The 15424-nt window shown below is 50.9% G+C and overlaps 1 long non-coding RNA gene across 4 annotated transcripts in view; it reads left to right on the forward strand.

Moving 5' to 3' along the window:
* The first annotated feature begins 1605 nt into the window (after positions 1-1605).
* LOC144217178 (uncharacterized) overlaps positions 1606-15424 on the forward strand; it is a 45184-nt gene continuing 31365 nt past the window's right edge. For all 4 annotated transcript variants that reach the window (XR_013330848.1, XR_013330849.1, XR_013330847.1 and 1 more), the window contains exons 1-2: positions 1606-1771; positions 7221-7289. This is a non-coding gene — a long non-coding RNA (uncharacterized LOC144217178). The remainder of the gene's footprint in view (positions 1772-7220; positions 7290-15424) is intronic.

A 15424-nucleotide genomic window follows, 5' to 3' on the forward strand; every position in this document is an offset into this window, starting at 1 on the left:
CTTGTCTCAGGTCATGATCTCATGGTTCATGAAAATAGAGCTCCGTGTCGGGTTCTGTGCTGACAGCACTGAGCCTGCTTGGAATTCTCTCTCCCCCTTTCTCTGCCCCTCCCCTGCTCATACGCTCATTTGCTCTCTCTCAAAATAAATAAATAAACTTAAAAAAAAGGGGGGGGGTGCTGGCCAGAATGGCTGCAGAGAGGCCATGTTGCTAAGGAATAATTGTTTTTAACTCAAAAAAAATTTTTAAATGGGGACTGCCATTTAAATATGAAATGGAACACACCTTAAAGATTTTATCGAATAACCAGTAGGATGTAAAACCCGGCTTGCAGGAGAATGTAGACAACAGACACATACACACACAATCTGGAAAAAGCTGAAGTTACTTTGTTCCCAGAGGCAAAAATGATCTCTGCCCCAGGGCGGAAGTCAACGGCAACTCCTCCCCCCTCCCCCCCAAAATCCATTCGAATGTCTTTGACCAGAAATGATTCCCACCACCTCTGTAAGTCACCCTCTGTCTCCACAGAGTTGCAGAATGGTCATGATCATGGCTCATGAGTTTGAGCCCCACATCGGGCTCTATGCTGACAGCTCAGAGCCTGGAGCCTGCTTCAGATTCTGTGCCTCCCCCTCTTTCTACCCCTCCCCTCCTCGCGCTCTGTCTCTCCCTCTTTCAAAAATAAATAAACATTACAATTTTTCTTAGGATGCAATTTTTAAGAGGCAATCTAGCATCATGGTTTTACATGCAGACTCTTACACTCTGAACACCATGATCTCAGGCGGGTTTCTTAATCTCTCTGTGCCTCTGTTTCCCCATCTGTAAAATGGAGAGCCTAGCACGCAGCTCATAGGGTTGCTTTGAGGATTAGATCAATTAATGTACAAAATCATATACGTACCTGGGACATGGGAAGTCTGGAATATTTTCTGTCCTTGTGATTCCAGTGACTGCACAAACTCATGAGCCATCATTCTGTTTCACTCTGCTCCAGGGGAGCCTGGAGGTGTGGACCACGATGCCAGTGTCCATCAACACTGCGGTCCTTAACTAAGGAACGTCAGGAGTGGACATATAGCAAAGTGTGGGTCCGAGACATCAGAGAGGGGACGCTGAGACAATGGGCACCAACCTCCCTAAGCTGCCCCAGATTTCCTTCCTGGGGAAGGAATCGCTGAAAATGTGAAGGTAATTCCTAGTGGCCTCTTCCTTTCTGAAGTACAGTGGGTATGATGAAGGCAGAGGGTAAGGGTTGTATTTATGCCAAGTTTCGGCCCATTCTTTTATCCTTCCCCACAATTTTTTCCTGCATGTGCCCTCCAGGATCCCCTCAGCATCTCAGAGAGAGAGAGAGAGAGAGAGAGAGAGAGCACTGAGGACTGGTTAGCGGAAGGTCTACACAGTGCCCCTCCTCATGGGAGGTGCCAGCAGAGTTTAAAATATTGCTTCTCACAATCGTTATAGTTACAGAGCTTGCATAGCACTCGCAAAGAGTCGTCGTTGATACTCTGCTCTTCAAAGAGGCGGGGCTAATTCCCCTCCCCTTGGGTGTGGGCTGGACTTACCAGCTCACTTGGGAAGAAAGGAATATGGCGGAAGTAAAGGTTTTTGGCATCCAAGGGCAGGTCGTAAAAAGCACTGTGGCTTCCTCCTTTCTCCCTCTGGGTTCCGTTCAGTCTGCGGAGAAGCCAAATGCCATGTCATGACACTCCGGCGACCCTGGTGAAGTCTCCGTGGGGACCGAGGCCTCCCACCAACAACCATGTGAGTGGATCTTGGATGTGGGTCCTCCTACCTCAGATGGGTCCTCAGATGCCCGTAGCCTTGGTCAATATCTTCATTACACCTCATGATACACCCGGGGCCAGAATCACCCAGTTAAGCTGCTCTAGATTTTGGATCCTCAGAAATGATATTCTTGGGGTTTCGTTTGTTTGTTTGTTTTTCTTTTTTCTGTGATCTCACTTCCTCAGCCCTTTCTTGGCTGATGGCCAATCTAACGTAGCCACCCCATCAGCCTCTAGTATACTAATTCCGTCTCTTTTTTATACCACCTGTGACTACTTACTTTTTTTCTTTGTTCATGGATCTTAGCTAGCTCCACTATAATTTAAGCTCCATGAGAGCAGGAATAAGATTTGGCATATTCAGAGGTGTGTGTTCATTGTCTGGCGCACACACAGGCTGAGACGTGTGGGTACTCATTACATGCCTGGTATGTAGTAGGTACTCGTTAAGTGCTTGTGGGATGAGTCAAATGAAGGAAAGGTATGTTCTCTCTTGGAAGGATCTGTTGATCCTCGCGTCTGCACAATTCTGAACGCAGTAGCTTGACCGTGATAAGATCTCCGTTAACATTCCAGGACAAAAATAAGTTTGTGAGATAGTAAAGAAGTGAAAAATGAACAGTGGTAATCTCTGTATCCCTCCTAAAAACGTGTGATATTTTCTGTGCCTAAGTCTGAGGTTAATGTGTTACCTAGACCTGGAACAGATAACTATGACAAATAACTAGTTTTCTTTTTCTTTTTCTCCTACTCATTTGAAAATAGGTTGCAGACATCATGACCCTTGGGGCCTTAATACTTTAGCATGTTTTCCTAAGAACAATAACGCCGGATAATTTTATTTCAACTTATTAGGAATTATCACACCCATTGTACTTGCTGTGGCAGCACATATACTAAAAATAGGAATCATCACACCCATGAACTCAGTATGGATTAGTATCTAATACACAGTTTATGAATTTCTCCAAATATCTCAGTGGCTCCCGGCTTCATTTAGAGTAAAAGACAAAGTCTTCACAGAGGCCACAGGGCACCACCCAGGTGCACTTGCTGTTCCCTGTGTGTACAATTGACTCTCATCTCCTTAAAGTCTTGGTTCAAATGGCTCAGATGTCTCCTCCTCCAGGGGGCCTACCATGACTACCCATTCTTTTTTTTTTTTAATGTTTATTTATTTTTGAGAGAGAGACAGAGCACAAGTGGGAGGGGCCAGAGAGAGAGAGACAGGGAGACACAGTATGTGATGCTGGTTCCAGGCTCTGAGCTGTCAGCACAGAGCCCGAAACGGGGCTCAAACTCATGAACTGTGAGATCGTGACCTGAGCCATAGCTGGACACTTAACCGACTGAGCCCCCCAGGCGCCCCCGCGACTACCCATTCTTGAACCGCAGTCCCCGCTCCTGTCTCTCCCATCCCCTCGCCTGGTAGATGTTCCTCCACAAAGTATTGGAGCCTCTTGCAGGACTGGCTTGTCGCTTCTGAGTCCTGCATGTCTCCCCTTCTAGAACGGGAGCCCCAGGACGTCCGAGGCTGTCGCCGGTGCTCTCTGCAACATCGTACTACCCGGAACGGTGCCTGCAGCAAACATCAGTGGTTGTCTGCAGAATGGGCGCAAGCCTAGAGACGAGCCTCCCACCGGCGCCGGCAAAGGGGACGCTGCGTGGTGTAATGATAATGAACCGAGCCCCAGCTCTGCTGGAGAACTTGGCCGCATTTCGGGGAGACCCGGACAGGATGAGGGCGAGCCCCGGAAGCCAGAGAGGGACTGAGGGATGACCGCGTGTGGTGTCAGCCTTGCTACCATGATGCTCTGCCTCACAGCCTGTATCTCAGAACGTCCCTCGTGCCCTGGAACATTTTTATGCTCCCCTTTAAGAAAGAGTTAATGGGGCGCCTGGGTGGCTCAGTTGGTTAAGCCTCCGACTTCAGCTCTGGTCATGATCCCAGGGTTCAAGTTCAAGTGAGTTCAAGCCCTGCATTGGGCTCTGCGCTCGGAGCCTGGAGCCTGCTTCAGATTCTGTGTCTCCTTCTCTCTCTGCCCCTTCCCCGCCTCAAAAATAAATAAACACTTAAAAAAAAAAGTTAATAATCCTAATCATCCCTGGCATGTCATACTGAATGCACCCCATGTAACATTTATTCCAAACCCTTTAAACCTGGTATCTCCAATGTAATCCTCTCAATGATCCCGCGAGGCGGGTTTTACCGTAAATCTCATTTTCTGGACAAAGATGATTCAGAGGTTTAACTGACTTTTAAAATTCGTATTTAATTTACTGAAATTAAAAGCATCGAGCGCTCTTCCTTAAGCGCCGGCTTACAAATCTTATTCTGTTTATGTCCAACATATTTTAACTATCACTTCTAAGAGGAGGTTGAGTGTTGGATTCCAGTGGCAAAGTTAAACTCCCGCAAACATTAAACGTTAAATTGCAAGCAAGCATTTATTGTGTTCAGTTTCCTCTCATGTACTTTAATGGTGTGACAAGACAAAATCTTTCCGAGTATTTAAATGCACATTATTCATCCAATAAATTAAAAATATGGTGAACTTTGAGTTCTCACAAATGTCCCAGTACTATATACAAGTTTAGGAAATTTTCAGCTTAAAATTCTAAATCCGGGGGCGCCTGGGTGGCTCACTCGGTTAAGCATCCGACTCTTGGTTTCGGCTCAGGGCATGATCTCATGGTTTTGTGGGTTCAAGCCCCGAGTGGGACTCTATGCTGATGGTGCAGAGCCTGTTGGCTTGGGATTCTGTGTCTCCCTCTCTTCTCCTCCCCCGTTCACACTGTCTCCATCTCTCTCAAAATAAATAAACTTCAAAAAATAATTAACAATAAAATTATACATCTGAAAAATCTCCAAGATTTTTTTCAAGTTTATTTATTTATAAGTAACTTCTACACCCACAGTGGGGCTCGAACTCACGACCCCAAGATCAAGAGTTACATGATCTACCGACTGACCCAGCCATTCACGCTGGAATTTCAAGATTTTTACTCTAAATAGGCCAAATCCTACTGAGCTCCAAACACATAAATCCCAAATGTGCACAGATTCTTTTACATAAAAACATCAGTGCCATGATTTGGATTCCCTTAAACTGTCTATACTTAATTTTAAATCGTTAAAGAGCTGACTCGCTGAGGAAACTACAATATTCATTTCACACCACCTTGGGCATTGCCTTCTTGACTCTTCTGAGCTTATAGAACATCTGCCCTGTCTACCATTGCTGTGTTGGGGACCCCACAATTCAAAGGAGGCACCACGTGGCCCAGGATGCCTACATCTGAGTTCTATGTCACACCCCCAGCCGGGAAACTCGACCACCCGATTTGATTTTGCGTCTTTGGATCTTGAGAGTAGTCGAGTCATGGGGCACCTGAGTGGCTCAGTCCGTTGAGCGTCTGACTTCAGCTCAGGTCATGATCTCACGGTTCGTGAGTTCGAGCCCCGCGTCGGGCTCTGTGCTGACGTCTCAGAGCCTGGAGCCTGCTTCAGATTCTGTGTCTCCTCTCTCTTTCTCTGCCTCTCCCCTGCTCATGCTCTGTCTGTCAAAAAACAACACTAAAAATTTTTTTTAACAAAAAATAAGAAAGATTCGTCAAGTCATTTCCATCTATAGCTAAAGATCTGGAACCTGATGGAATCCTGTGTTCTTTCATACTTGACTGCCTCTCTGGACCAGGCCAGTCTTAGAGATATTAGACTGATATCTGATTGAATCATGGCTTAGGAATCAACTGTTTTTCCATCGACTGGTGGAACGTCAGGCATCTGCCAGCAAAGGGAGGGGACTTGTGGGGGCCGTCAGTTCCTTCCCAAGTCTGACATCACACCCCATACTTCCGTGACCTGGGAGGCCAGCCAGCTCTTAGGGCAGGAAATAGGGAGGCTTCCTTCTAGGGTCCTGTGCTGGCTGCTCTCCTGCCCTAGAGGATAAAGGTCACACGGATGGGACCGGAAGACACAGAAGCAGCAGAATGGCATTTAGAGACAGATTCCTCCAGAGAAAGCACAGAGGTGCCCAAATACCTCTCTACTGATCTCCTTTCAAATTCCAATGAGCCCAGTTAGGCCCATAGGGCAGCTGCCATTGCCCCCATTTCTCATTCATTCAACAGATATTTATCGCTCGTGTGTTATGGGCAAGGTGTTGCCTTCAAGGAGCTCACGGTCCCCAGAGGAGCTGGGGCCAAATGGAGTCTACGTCACAGGGGGCGCTGATAAACGCAGTGAGGCTGGAGAAGGAGAGTCATCTCCCTCTGGTGGAAAGAGATCAGAGAAGGCTTCGTGAAGGAGGGGCCATTCGCTATTTGACTGTGTTTCCGGGGCACCTACTATATGCCAGAGGGGCTTGGGAGAGCAACAAGAAACAACCTAGCAACGTAATGGGAGGTTGTTACTAAGTGCTTCCGCACCGCTCTAAGGGCTTCACCCAGACCCACCTGTTGAACCCTCCCTGCCTTCTGTGAAGCAGGAAACGATCACTGTCCCCATTTTGCAGGTGAGAAGACTGATTTCGCTTATCTGTTGCTGCACAGAAGTCCCCCGCTAAATGTAATGCCTTAAACCAGCAATATTGTATCTTGCTGCTATTTGGTGGGTCAGGAACTCAGGGCTCCGCGGGGACAGCTCATCTCCGCGCCACTGGTTGAGCCCGGCTGTGGCTGAGGCTGGAAGACCACAATGGCTTTGTCACATGACTGGGACCTCGGGGGGTGACCGTTAGCTGGGGCACTTGGGCTGTCCTTCACGTGACCCCTCTCTTGAGCCAGCGAGCCCGGACTCGCACAGCGGCGGGCGGGCTTCCCGGAATACAAACCCAGGAGCCACAAGCGGCACAGCGTGGCGTCTGCCACATCCACGATGGGTCGGTGACTGTCCCAGAGCCGGCCCGGGCTCAAGGGGAAGGGATTCGGCTGACAAGGAGTGGCGAAGTCACACTGCAAAGGACATGCGGGACGGAAGGAATTGCCCGGGTCATCTTTGGAAGCAATCTTACGCAAACATGGGGTTTAAGCAACTTCCTGAAAGTCATACAGCAAATAGGCTGGGAGTGGTCAGCGGGGTACAGGTGAGACATGCAGAAATGTGGAGAAGCTTCCAGTACAGTGGAGCCCGGGGACATGCACAAGGTTGCTGGTAGACAAGAATGAGGCAAAAACGCAAGGCTGGGGTCAGGCCTTGGATGACCTTGAGTGCCAGGCTACGCTCTCTGAACTTGACTCTGAAGGCAGTGGGAAGCTGTGAAGAGGTCTGGGGCAGAAGGGCTTGTCCGGGCCGTGCTCTGGGGAGGCCGGGAGGCTGGCGGATGGAGACACTGCCGAGCGATGCTATGGGCTCCGGCCGGATAGCACAGGCGGCCAGAGAGAGGGGCGGGTCCCACATAACCCTGCGACTTGGTATTTAACAGGTGAGGGAATCGTGGCTCCCAGAGGTCAACGCGCCAAGACATCAGCAGAGCAACTGGCAAAGGCAGCGGGTAAGAAGCCGGTGGGTGAAGGCGTAAGTGGAGGGCGGGGGCCTGGAGTCTGGGTCTCATGCGCGGTGGGAAGCAGGGAAGTTGGGGTTCCGCTGACTTCAATTTGGGGGCGCGCCAGCCTCAGCCTGGCGTGGCTGTCAGTATGGTGTGCTGTCCAATGAGGGGATAACTTGGTTTGTGTCAACAGAAGGAGCCCGTCCAGGTGGGTGACAGGTATCTTCCCTCGTNAGTTGCTTTGACGGTCTTTCTGAGTAATAAAACTTTTTCAGGGGCACCTGGGTGGCTCAGTCGGTTGGGCATCCAACTTTAGCTCAGGTCATGATCTCACGGTTCATGGGTTCAAGCCCCAAGGCCCCGCTCTGTGCTGACAGCTGAGAGCCTGGAGCCTGCTTCAGATTCTGTGTCTCCCTCTCTCTCTCTGCCCGTCCCCCACTCGTGCTCTGTCTCTCTCTCTCAAAAATGAATAAACATTGGGGCGCCTGGGTGGCTTAGTCAGTTGAGCGTCCGACTTTCACTTAGGTCATGATCTCGCGGTTCGTGGGTTCGAGCCCCGCGTCGGGCTCTGTGCTGACTGCCAGCTCAGAGCCTGGAGCCTGTTTCGGTCTGTGACTCCCTCTCTCTCTGACCCTCCCCTGCTCACGCTGTCTCTCTCTCTCTCTCTCTCTCCTAGAAATAAATAAAAAACATTAAAAAAAACTTTTTTAATGAATAAACATTAAAATAATTTAAATAAAACTTTTTCAAAGCAGCAGGGAAGAGGGGATGAGATACTCAGTTCTTGCAAAGCTCTTACTTTGAAAAGATACTGAGTTTAAAAAAAAAAAAAAGGGAAAGAGCCTGGTTGATCTCATTCTTCCCATCTCTGGCTGAAAGAGGGTTCCCCACCCCCTCCATACCGGTCGCTCCCTGGCATCTGTATCTTCCATTCTTCTGACACACTTTGTGCAGAGGGAGTTCATTCTGGCTCCCTCCAAAACCGGGCTCTAAATTTAGAACTGGCCTCAAAATTTCTGATCTTTGAGCTCAACTTGTCTGGCTTGGCTCAGCCTACAACAGCCACTTCTTATCACCAGTAATGTTCTTCCTATTTGGGTCTCCCGTTGTCTTAGAAACAGGGATTGGTATGATAGGTCGTGGCCAGGACACATGGGCCAGAGCCCCCCGGGCTCCCTGGGTAAGACCCGGTGCCTGTTCTTCTAATAAATAACGTTCTCTCCGAGCGGAAAGGGTTTTGCCCTCCGAGCTGGGCCCCTGGGGCACGTTCCAAAGGCCTCTGGTCTCTCTTCCATCTGTGGCAAGTTCCTGCCCTGTCTTCTCATCTCTGCCATCACCGGGAGGGGGAGGAAGCCGTCCACGGTTTGTGCCTCGGCCAGCTGCTTGTCATCTGGGCTCAGGCCTCTTAACCCCTGACCTTCAGCCAGCAGGCCTTTCTGTCGCCTCCTTCCGCGTGCCCAGGCTGGGGGAGGTGCTAAGAACCCAGGAACCTCTTCGCGGGGGGAACCCTGATCCCTGCCAGCTGGCCCCCTGCTTGGCCAGCTCTGCACAAGGAGGCATCACCTCCCTCAGAGCCCGGTGCCGTCTTGATGTCGGCTCAGGTGATGATCTCACGGTTCGTGGGGTCGAGCCCCGCACTGAGCTCCATGCTCGCAGCGCGCGGAGCCTGCCTCCGATTCTCCCTCTCCCCCCCTCTCCCTCTGCCCCTGCCCTGCTCACGCTTGCTCTCTCTCAAATAAACAACAAAAAAAAATTCCGTGCCTCTACGCGCATGACCGTTTCTATCCATGAAATGGTCCTTTAATAATTAAAGGGAGGAGCATCACAGTGTCAGCCGCATACCCCTGAGAGCAGCAGCCCTGTCACACATCGAGTTCTAGCATCCCTCGATGGAATCAGAGGCATAACCCTCCCACCCCAACCCAGAACAATTCTGCAGGAGCCCAGGCCCATCTGGATCTCATCCACAGTCGTTCCGAAGGTCGTCCTAACCCTCTAGGGCTCTCATCGAACACTAGGATCGCAGGTGCCCTTGGCTTTTGTCAACCTGTCATCCAATATGTTTGGTCGCTTCACCGCAGGACTTCTCAGAGCCTTTAAGGCTAAGGTGCCTTGAGTACAGAGCCCCAGACATCCTGCTTACCCTTCATAGCGCTGTGGTTTTGCTATTTTGCTATGTCCTTTCCACGATGAGAAGAGGGGGCCCAGAGAGGTTAAGTGACTTACCCAGAGTCCTGCAGCTTGGGCGTGAAGGAATTGGGATCTGAGTCTAGAGCCCGCGTTCCTAACACGAGGCTGTATTTTTCACCCCATGTTAGTAAGTTCCAGAAAGAAGTCATGGGCCCTGAGAGGCTGCCTTTGTCCCAGCTGAAACATCTCAGAGGAAACAGAACGAAGGGCAGGTTTGGGGGGGAAGGAGAGGAGAGAGCAAAGGGAGACATTAGGCGTATATAAAATCAGGCGTAAAGGCTCGCAGCTGTTTCCTGGGGATGGGGACCCCCAGGCCTCTCCGCTGCTCCTCGCAGCCAGAACCAGCCTCTGGGGACGGTCAGGTGGAGGCCACAAGGGAGAAAGGTCCACAAAGCGGTTCAGAGATGCCCATTCTCAAAATGGGCACCGTGCGCCCCGCTGTGCGCCACGCCGCCGCCCTCCCCAGCGTGGCCCCCAGGTGGCCAGGCTGCCGCTAGGGAACGCTGAGAGCCTGGATTACTGGTCCCTTGTTCACTCAGGGAACACAGTGCCCTGCACGGGAGACACAGTGGCGAGAGAATCTATTGCCCTTGTTCTCAAGGAGAGACGAGCCAATAAGGCTCCCCAACGGTGTAGCTGCAGCCAAAGTAAGTTCTCTGAAGGGGAAGAACATGGTTCTGTGACGGAATGTGTCAGAGGAACGTGGCTGAGTTTAGGGGGGCGTGTGCGGCCGAGGCGGGGGACTACTCACCTGTCCCTGGCAGAGGCCCTCTTGCGAGGAGCGGAGTTGGCTGGGAGGCCCCCGCTGCCACGCCTTCAGATGAGCCTCAGTGTCCCCACGAAGGGGGCTCCCTCTCCAGGTAGCTCCTAGCCAAGGACGGAGCTCAGTGGGGACATTGGGGCAGGGCCACCCTGCTGGCGGGGACGCTCAAGCCTGCAGTGTAGTCTGAAGCTCACTCTTCCCTCTCCCCATTCACGGGCTCCGCACTCTCCCTGCCCCCTTCACATCATTTGGGCATCTCTTCTTGTTGAAAAACATAACTCAGCGGGGTAAATTAGGAAGATCTCATTGGCTTTAGTCAACAGTTTATGAATCCGACAGCATCCCGTCTAGCAGATAGAAAGGAGCTCCGAGTGGCAGTACGAAATGAAAGACTTTTCATACGCAGAGGAAAGTTCTGGAAAAAAAAAGTGGGTTGGTTATTACAGGGTCACTTTCCTTTAATGGACGGCTGGAATCCATCAGGCAGATGACCACTGGTGCCGAGCAGGTGATTCTTGACTGACTGGTTCAAGATTCCATTTCTGGGAGAGCAGAGACTAATTAAGTTGAGTCTCGGGGGCGCCTGGGTGGCTCCGTCGGTTAAGCGTCCAAGTTTGGCTCAGGTCATGATCTCACGGTTCATGAGTTCAAGCCCTGCATCGGGCTCTGGTGGTGTAGAGCCTGCTTGGGATTCCCTCTCTCGACCTCTCTCTCATCTGCCCCTTCCCCACTTAAAAAATTTCAAAAACAGAAGTTGAATCCTGGTTTGGTGACGCACGGCTTAGCATAAACCCATTAGAGCACTCTGTCTTGTTTTTAAGACAAGGAAAATTAGAAAATAAATATTTTGAGCCGAATGATATGTGAAAATATAGTCCATGAAAGTCAAGGGTGCTTAAGGGAACATTTTAGCTTTATTAGAAAAAAAAGAAAGCTATAAAATCATTAGGTTGAGATTCTACTTCAAAAAGCTAGAGAAAGAAAAGCAGTCAACCCACAGTAAGTAGGAGGAAAGAAGGAAATAATGATAAGAGCAAATATTTGTGACACAGAAAACCGATGAACAGGGACACCCGGGTGGCTCAGTCGGTCAGGTGTTCGACTTTGGTTCAGGTCATGATCTCGCGGTTTGTGAGTTCGAGCCCCACGTCGGGCTCTGTGCTGACAGCTCAGAGCCTGGAGCCTGCTTTTGATTCTGTGTGTCTTTCTCTCTCTGCCCCTCCCCTGCTTGCACTCTGTCTCTCTCTCTCTCTCTCTCTCAAAAATAAATAAACATTTAAAAAGAATTAAGAAAAAAAGAAAACAGATGAACAGAAGATTAACAAAGCCAAAAGTTGATTCATTGAAAATATCAAGAAAATTGGTAAATTTCTAACTAGATTGATCAAGGAGAGAGAGAGAGAGAAGAGGAAGAGAATAAATTATGAATATAAGAAATAAAAAGGAAGATGTCAGCACAGAGCCTATAATAAAAATAAGACAATTGAACAATAAGAAAGCATTATGATCTTTATGCCAATAAATCTGACAACGCAGATAAATGAACAAACTGCTTAACAATTCACAACTTCCCAAAACTGATTCAGGATGAACCTGAAAAATCCAAAGAGTTTTATCTCTCAAAGAAATTGACTTCATGATCAAAACCCTTCCCACAAACAAACAAAAACAAAGGACAACTTCAAGGCTGGATAGTTCCACTGGTGAATTCTATCAAATATTTAAGGAAGAAGTGACCCCAAACTTACACAATCTGTCAGGAAAAAAAAGGAACAGGAGGGAACATTTCCCAATTTATTTTTTTAAATGTGTATTTATTTTTGAAAGAGAGAGAGAGAGCGGAGCAGGGTCAGAGAGAGGAAGACGGCAGTGAGCCCGACACAGGGCTCGAAGTCATGAACTGTGAGATCATGACCTGAGCCAAAATCGCACGCTCAACCAACTGAGCCCCCCAGTCGCCCCTTTGCAATTTATTTTATGAGGCCAGTAATACCCTAACACCAAAATTTAACAAAGACATTGTAAGTAGAAGGATGGATGGATGAACGAGCGGATGGATAGATGGACAGAATCCAGGTCTCCATATCTCAATTTGATAAGATTTATTTCCTCCTATGCCATCTATCCAAAAATAGGTCATCAGGAAGGCTTTGCTTGTCATAAACACTCAAGGATCAGGCTGATGCAACACCCATCCTGACACATGCTTTCACTAGGATTACGGCAGAGAAAGGAGACATGGTGAATTGCATGCTGACTCCTAAAGATTCTGCCCTGAAATGACATATTTCACTTGTGCTCATGTCCACGACCATGTCCCAAGGAGATGGGGAAGTCCTAACATGTTCTCAGCAGGTGAGGAGAAGGGACAGTGACACTCTCAGCAGCCGCGGAGGCATATATAGTAACAGAAGAGCCTAAATAACTTAATGCGAGTGACTTGCCCAGTGAGAGAGGACAGAGTAGACAAGACATGCCCCTGGGACCTGGCCTTAAGAAATGCCACCAGCCTGAGAGAGGGGACGGGCCCGTGAAAAGAGGCGGAGATGGAGCGACCCGCGGTGGAGCTGGGGCCAGATGAGTTCCCGAAGAGATGGGTCAACCGCATCCGGTGTGCCTGACAGCTTGTGTGAGATGAGGGCGCGAACAATGAGGGCGTCACCAGTATGTCGGTGGAGCGACAGAGGTGACAGCCTCTGGAATGGGTAAGACCTGAGCGTGAGGTGGAGACGGGAACACGGAATATGCTCAGACACCCTTAGAAGATGCTCGTGGGGAAGGGAGGAAGGACGCATACCTGGAAGAGAAACGATGTGTGCGCAGAGACGCCTTGTGTGTTCTTTTCGGCGGAAGAAGCTGGAGAACGTTCAGATGCTGACGCCAAGAATCTAGTTTGGAAGAAGGGCCTAAATACACGAGACAAGGGGGTCGGGGGCTATACGAGGCTCCTGGAAGGCGAGACCTGGACATCGGCGGGGGAAGGCGCACAAGGCGGATCGGGGAGGGCTGTGGCGTGTGGAGACAAGCCAGCAGAGGAAGCAGGGGAGAGGCAGTGGAAAGGAGGGAACAGAGGGAGGCAGTGGCGGGCGGGGGAAAGTCTGCAGCGAGTCTCGGTGGGCCCTGGGGTGGCTTCCGTTCTGACTTCCAGTTCTGGGCCCTCTGGAGACTTACGACCCCCTTTCTCTTGAACGTATTTCATGCGTTCATGCAACAGATATTTATGGAGCACGTACATGGGCCAGGCCTGGTCCTGAGCAACTCAGGTAGAAGAGTCAAGAAAACAGATGTCAACCACGTCCTCCGAAACTATTCCAACCTCTTTGGCGAGGCAGGTGCCCTCCGTGTGGACTGATCTGTTCGAAAGCAGCAAACAGACGTGACAGGTATGAGGGTCGCAGGGGAACGCACTTCCCATAGCAGGAAGGGGGCTGTTGGATAGGGTTTGTCACGGGGAAAGTCTTGGGGACTTTGGGGACAGGGTGCGTGTGTGTGGCCAGGTATGTCTCCGGGGCGACTCGATGCAGAAAGTCTCTCTGTGCTTTGAGAGGGTCATGATGTGCAGCCGAGTGTGGTCGATCACGTCTGTACAGAGCAGGAGAGACAGATCGGGAAAGTGACGCCCTTGCCGGAAGCGTGCCCACTCTGGTTTTCTGCTGCCCCTTTTCACTTCCGGGATAGACATTTGAACACATAGACAGAATCGGAGAGAATCGTGCAATGAACCTCCAAGGACCCGTCATCCTCTCCGGGACCCACCCCTCCTCCCTCCGCACGCCTCTGTCTGTGTGTGCAGCCCTCGGACAACCCATCGTGCGGTTTCTCCCGAAATCTTGGTTCAGCGATTCCCGAAAACCCGACGAGGTCTCTGGGCTTTTCTGCAACGTGAGCCAATGAGAGTGTTCTCCATACTTCGTTTCGAAGTGAGTTTTTGCCTCTGCCAATAGAAAGAATCCTGAGGGGCGCCTGGGTGGCTCAGTCGGTTAAGTGTCCGACTTCAGCTCAGGTCATGATCTCACGGTTCGTGGGTTCGAGCCCCGCGTCGGGCTCTGTGCTGACTGCCAGCTCAGAGGCTGGAGCCTGCTTCAGGTTCTGTGTCTCCCTCTCTCTCTGACCCTCCCCTACTCATGCTGTCTGTCTCTCTCTCTGAAATAAATAAAACATTAAAAAAAAAAAAAAAGAAGAAAGAATCCTAAGTTTCGTCCCACCTGCCCAACCGTATCTGCCCATCACCCTGGGCCCAAGTGCCCTTTCAAGGGCATCCACCGCTTGGTTATCTATGGCCGCCTGACGAATTACCCCAGACTTAGTGACCAGCCTCTCAGATGGCCCTTAAAGAACCTCACTTGCCGCTCCCACAACCCATCACAGTGACTCAGCGAGGCCACCGAATACAGTGCAAGTGGTAATGTGCCACTTCCGGTCTGGGTCATAAGCGACATCACACTTTGCCCCGTTCCTGCTGGGCATTTAATACTGCACAGACCCGGGGAGCCAGGGAGGGCTTCCTGGAGGAAGCGACGAGCGAACCCTAAAGTCGTATCCTGGTCTCTGAATGCTCAGTGGATACAGGTCTCTGAAGGCATGTTGGGTGACGACACTCACCCCTCAGGGCGGGCTCTCGTGCTTTCTAGCATGTCCAGGGACACTTCCGGTCAGTGTATGCACCTGGGCAGCCCCTCAGGGACCTCCGGCCTCTGGAGGAGCGCAGAGAAGTGCAGCTGAAGGGGGGCCAGGAGCCGCGGCCCCAAAGCAGGGACACACAGACACACATGTCCTGAGCTGAACTGCCAACGTCAGGAGACCCCCGCTCCTAGCCTCGGCTCAGGTCCCCACCCCACCTCTGCTGACCAGCTGTCTCCCTTCCTGTCTGAGCCTTCCCCAAGCGGGGAGCCCAGAGCCTGCTAGAATGTTCACCCCCTTCCAACGACTCCTGGCCCTCCCGCCCACACGCCCCGCTTCCTGGCAGAGCGCCTTCCCCAGGCCTGCTTTTCTCTCCCTGGTTCTCGTTCGGACTCCACTGTGCTCTTCTTCGCTTCTCCAAAATTTCCTTGTTTATGTCACGGAACGAGTGGGCAGGAGCGCGCGTCCCCGTGCGCGTCCCCGTGCGCGCGCGCGTGCTGGCTGTTGCTGCGGGGGCTGGACCTGGTGTGTGTGTGTTTGCGGGGGGGGGGGGATGGGCTCAGATGCC

Source organism: Crocuta crocuta, unplaced genomic scaffold (genome assembly GCF_008692635.1).
Source record: "Crocuta crocuta isolate KB4526 unplaced genomic scaffold, BGI_CrCroc_1.0 scaffold139, whole genome shotgun sequence".
In the NCBI taxonomy this organism is placed as follows: domain Eukaryota; kingdom Metazoa; phylum Chordata; class Mammalia; order Carnivora; family Hyaenidae; genus Crocuta; species Crocuta crocuta.